Raw genomic sequence first — 6,626 nt, 5'->3', positions numbered from 1 at the left:
TTGTTGAAATAAATATATGATGATATATGTTAACAAGTAGGAGACTTGAAGCTAAAAGTCGTGTTCACTCAATGTAAATCATTGGTTGTAGACAGTAACTTTAGCTTCACCTCAACTCATTTCAATGACATTTATTGGAAAATCATGTTTATAATGATGAACTCGAGGATATAAAAGCTTTTTGAAGTAACAACAGTTAGAAATAGCTATAATGGTGCTCTTGTAATTGTAGATTATGGTTTTTAGGCAAGCAAATCTACAATTTTCGTGTGAGAAATGATTATTACTAATATGTATTTTTGATTACCCTATAATACCAATAATATAAACCTCGAAGAGAACTATTAACATTCTTATAACACATTAAGTATTTAAATTAAACTGACATTTCTATAAATATTTTGAAATACCTGTAACTAAATGAAAGTACTCGTCAATAATAGATTTCTAAACTAGAGGCTCCTGGTCCTCCTGAAAATACCGGTATGCTCACTAAATTACTCTAACGTGATATTAGAGAATAATACATGGCAAAATAGTATCATTCCGAAATATCAATGTCAGCCCGAGGGCTTTTATTAAATTGCGTCACGCCCTTATGACCGTTCATTTAGGTCCCATTTTGAAGAAAAGTATTTCTTGAAAAGCTTGCATTTATAATTAAACCGGACTTTATGTAAAAAATCAAAAAAAAAGTGATAAAGGGTATTTTAAAGGCTATGATAAATGGTGCTCATCAAAGTTGCGCGATATGGATTAAACAGCAGGCTATTATAATAATTTATCAAATATTCAAAACTTCTGTATTTACTACTATAGTCGCCGTCAGCTGAAATTCGTAGCGGTTATCGGTAAAAATAATCTAAACTACCAATCGCGTTCACTCGAGATATAGTTTTTCACATTTCATTCATAAATCGCAAAAAGAAAAACCACTACAGACCTACCTTTTAAGTGATCGCACTGTAATAATCCTGACCTTCACTTTTTCATAGACGATTTTGAATGGTGGAATCAGCCATTGTTTTACCGGAAGTGTTTCCGTGGAGTTCTAATTTTACGTCTGTATTTAGAGGAATCTTCATTTCAGTATTATAACAAGTAGAAAGGAGTAAATCGATATTTACAGTTTTTATGTTTTGTTCTGAAGATAATTTGCTTTAAAAAGTCGTATCATATTTTATCTAAGGGTGATATATATTAAGATGATAATCCTAACCATTTGTGTATTGCTATTATAGTTTTCTAGACAATAGATAAAGAACGCTACAATCTGACAAAAAACGTCTATAGAGGGAAGTAACTAATGATAATGAGCGCTTTTATTTCCATTTTTCAGTTGGAATTTTGCCATCTAGTACTTTTTTTGAAGATATTGGTAACAGTGCTAACATGGTTAAAACAACGTCATTTTAGGGTGTCAAAAACTCATGTAAGCAGTCAGTTTTAGTAACGTTCCAGCAATGAATATCTATAAAGAAGTAAATGTTATAGTTTAAATAGATGTAGACTTAAATAAGATAAAAGTAGATTACATTAATACTCTTTGCCATAAAACTTTTTGACTCATTTATTGATAATTTTTTAAAAATTTTTTTAGACCGAAGATTTCCCAGAGGCTACCTCACATCTTTACACCCACTTCGCCATGTATAAAGAGATAACATTTAAAGGTCAAAGTACGGCCTTCAACACGGAGCCTTGGCTCACAGAAAACAGCAAGCTATAAAGGGCCCAAAAATGACTTGTATAAAACAATTCAAACAGGAAAAAAACTGACTGTCTAAACTTTTAAAAACAAGAAGATAAATTGGATACACTGGTGAACTACACCAGCAAACGACAACCACTGAACAACACGGGCATATTACTTAGGGCCGTTCCATAAAGATGCAGTATCAACGTTTTAACATGCGCCAACCTTCACCCTATCCTGAAACAGTTGTGTAACTTTACAACATAAAAAGACAAAGTATAACATATCAATGTCAAAAGATCTAATTGTCATGACTATGATCAAAGAAAATCTCTGTGTCAACTTTTGACATTTTTCGTGTTCATCAGAGTCAAAGTTTGAAGATTAAGGATGAAAAGGATAAGCATGTCAGTTGTTTACTTTTTATTTCAACGACTTAAGAAAATGTTACATAGTTTTGATACCGGACAAAAAACATAGCAAATAATAATATGCCACGTCAGACCCGTTCTGCTTTGTGGAAAAGTTTGATGAAAATCTAGATAAAAATTATATAGAATTTTTTTCATGTCCATTTTAGGAAACACTTTTTCTCCAACAAAATATCTGATGTTAGAGAGAAATAATGATGAACAGAGATAACATATAAAATGTATTAAGTTTTAAACACGTTGCACGTTGTTAACGATGCATTCCAATATATATATACTCAACACAAGGTAGGCAAATTTTGATATGTTGGATCATATAAACCTGGTTTTCCCCACCACTTGTTCGGCCTGTACCAATTCAAGTCGGGACCATGTGGTTTTTTTTTGGTGTTTTTTTTTTACATCCTTTTTTCGCAACTGTAGGGTGTTGGTATAGTGTGGTTTTATTGTATTTTTCAATATATTTTATGATACATGTTATCCTTGTATATAGAAATCGTTGTACGAAAATATTGAAGGTAAATATCCCTACACAATTTTTTAAAAGAAATATATTACTACTCTAAGCATATGCCACATGTATGATTAATATTAATTTTATTATTGTGAGATATATTAACTCAAATGAAAATTTACTTTTATAACTTATGTTTACTATGTACGTTGATATATCGTTCAACTGATTATTACGGATGACTCTGTATTTATATTATTATATGTAAAAATATTTTTCTTGCACCAATAACTTGGTTTAATAAGAAATAAAGAATCCTTAAACCTTGAATATTGGGGATAAAGAATAGGCCAACTGTTTTCTCTGTAGTGATTTTTAAAATAACTTTTCTCTGTCATTTCAAGACTTGAGGTAATTTAATGTGATAATTACAATATCTGATTTAATCTTACGAAAACAACAGTGAACAAGTTATACCCCTCCGACCTCTAATCTTATTTTCCTAATTCAATCTAATGACAACGGTGGTGAATTAGTGTTACCCCTTATGTTCTCCATTCTCAATTTCCACAACAAAAGAGGAGCAACACAAACTGACTCCCGTGACTTATACGTATCTGTGTTAATAACCACATGGACGACTTTAACTCATGTGAATTGAAAAGTACAATACGATTCACGAAGCATGTCCGACCCTTTAACAACTGTCGCCTACTGTTCTCACGAAGTATAATAGCAAAGTAAAAGCATCTTTTTCAGATGCAAGCCAACTGAAAATACAAACCTTGATTTGATTATCTGGTATAGATTTTTAAAACACATTGGACATTGCATGACTTGCTGTAAATTGCTGTTTTCTACTTAAGCTGTAGTCTGATTCATTAGTGTACAAAAACCTGAATTATAAGACTTCAAAATAGCGTATGGTGGGTCCAATTTCTTTGGTGATATGAACGAGAATAAGACTTTTTAAATAAAGGAACTTCCACAAATATCGCATGCACAGTTTTATTAGTCTTATTGTTTTAGATAAAACGAAAATGTAAATCAACGACTGCAATTTGACGAACAGTGAAAAAGGATGACTTAAAATGTATGATTGTTTGTCATGCCGGGACTTATAGTAGATTACTATGCGGTATGAATTTTGTTCATTGTTAAATGTCGTACGATGACCTATAGTTACTTGTACCTTGTCCTTGAGTCTCTGGTGGATAATTGTTTGGTTGTTAGTAATACCACATATGTACTTATTTAATGTCAATATTGATTGGATATGATTGACCTATAGTTGCTCGCACTTTGTTCTCGAGTCTCTTGAGGATAGTTGTCTGATTGGCAGTGATACCACATCTACTTATTTTGGTAGGTTTTTATTAGAGTAAATATTTTTACCAGTGAGCTTTTGAGTTTGTCTTCATCTTTACTGATGTATTATTATATCAAAAAGACGTGTATTTTCTCGCTGTGTTGACGACCCATTGATGGCCTTCGGCTGTTGTCTGCTCGTTGGTCGGGTTGTTATTTCTTTTACATATTCTCCATTTCCATTCCCAATTTTGTACAGTATACTCTACGGGTACACTGTTGGAGTTGGTTCAAACGTTATAACGAGTCTTGTATGGATTTTTTTGTGTTATTAAAATTTGCTGTTACAAAATGTTAAAAATTATTATAAATTAAGGAATGTATCTCCCTCATGCAAAGCTCTGATTCCTTTCACGGATTTGGCTATACTTTTTGGACCTTTTGGATTATTGCTCTTCATCTTTTATATAAGCTTCGGATTTCAAATATTTTGGCCACGAGCATCTCTAAAGAGGCATGTTTTGTCATAATGCGCATCTGGTGCAGGAAAATTGGTACCGTTAATGTTATTTGTACTAGATATGCTACATAGCAACAAAAACAACTAATTATACATGATTATCAACATCTGACAAAGAATATTGCCTTGAACTGTTATCAAATACATGTAGTACATTACACATCTATTCGAAATTGTTTTAGGTCAATATTTTTTGGTCTGTGGTATTTTCCAGTGACAAATTTCTCATTTATTAATATTGTAATGAAAGTACACAAAATGATATCATTTTTATATATTTTTTAATTATTTTTTTTTGGGGGGGGGGGGGGGGCTATGTTACTAAAATACTCGTATTAGTAACATTAAAGGTCTTGGAAGATAAGAAATAGGTACAGCAACAGCAAACACATCTAAACAGAGCAAAGTCACGTAAATACAGAGGTAAAACGTATTTGGAACCTTTTTTTAATGTAAAGACTAAAAAGTTTTATAATTTGAATATATTGGAAATTGTGGGTTACTTGAAGCATAAAGTGGTCAGGAAAATTCGCTGTAGACAAGCGTTATCAATCAAGTAACTTGATTTGAATAAAAGTACTAGCATTTGTATATCCGAAGATTATTAATACCATTACACTTATTTCAACTGAAACAACTGAAATTGTGAGATACTGTTCGATAAAAATATTTCGATAAACAGAAATTTGTTGATTGATGAATCTGAAAACCTATCACACGGTATAACTGACTTATATAAGCCCTGAAGCCAAAGTTCAGAAATCCTTACGATGTAGTTCCTGAGAAAGATGCGACAAAAATATTCATATGGCGGACAGACTGGATGGATTGATAGACGGATGGATGAAGGAACAGACAGAGGTAAAACAGTATGCCCCCACTTTTGTCAAAGCAGGGTAAAAAGAGACAATTAAAATGATACCTACAAGAAAGAATTGCAAGGTGTGGGAACTTATTTCAAGCTAAGTATGACTTAAATTTAAAACACTAAGACTATTATTTACCAAGAAAAAAAACCATGATTAATTTATTTGGAATGATATGAAAAACAGATACCGCAAATTCTTGATGAACTCAAATGATCTAACATATACCTTTAGTAACCCGATATAAGAATAAGGAGATGTGGTATGATCGCAAATCAGACAACTTCCCAACAAAGTTCAAAGAAGTGGACGTAATTAGCGCTCCAATATTTTGTAAAACTGTGATTGTGCATATGTGCAAAACAATACTATTCGGTTTTAATTAAGTGATAACTAAATCAACAGTTATAACAATAAACACATTATTTTATTACAGTTTTAAATTAGTAACCGTTAAGAATAAGTTTCTTTCATGGATTTGCGAGTTTACTCGCATCATAATACTCATAGATATGTTAATTTGTTAACGTACTAGCTCTCAGATATGATATATGTGTTTCATCTCTTAAAGACATAGCTTGGGATTAATACCAGTGTAGAAAAACATGGTACAATGTAGCTCTTAAAAGTTCAGGGCAAATAAACGTTGAAAATATGCCGCAGAGCCCTATATCTTTACCTTTGAATGAAATTGTAGTGCATATCAACTTTCCGTTCTGGAATATGATTTTTCACTACACTTCGTAGTAAAAGTAGCAGAGTTTTTGTCGCAAAGCTATGGGGAATTGTAATGTCTATATTTACAGAATTGCAACCTACAGCTAAACACCCAAACCAAGTCTTTTAATCAATGGATATCATGAGTTTTGTAATATTTTTGAGTAATTTGTTGTAACGAAATGACCGACTTAATAAATTACCAGTTATATATATGAGTCGACTTACATCACATTGAAACGGTGAATACCCGATCGGTATATAGTCTAAAATGGTTTCCGATTTTTACGATATTTCCTGACCCGACTCTTTCATTATTATTATAACAGTACATAATGGAAAATTAAATCTCAAAATTGATTCCACATGGGTTACATGGTTGTTGCTATCGTGCTTTCCTGTAGTGTTGGGAGTTACATGACATTGGTATGGTACCAGATAAGATCAGACTTTGAAGTCAGATGTTAGAGCGATCTATATACGTGGTATTGCCTAAAAATCTTTGTTCTTATCCCTTGCGTATTATTTGAAATTAGTGTTTGCTGCTTCTTCGTGTATCGCACACACGTATTGTTAAATGATAATAACAAAGAGTCTATACTGATATAAGAAGATGTGGTACGAGTACCATTAT

Source organism: Mytilus galloprovincialis, chromosome 10, assembly GCF_965363235.1.
Source record: "Mytilus galloprovincialis chromosome 10, xbMytGall1.hap1.1, whole genome shotgun sequence".
NCBI classification, from domain to species: Eukaryota; Metazoa; Mollusca; class Bivalvia; order Mytilida; family Mytilidae; genus Mytilus; species Mytilus galloprovincialis.
The sequence above is the reverse complement of the archived record's forward strand: the minus strand, read 5'-3'. Positions refer to the sequence as shown.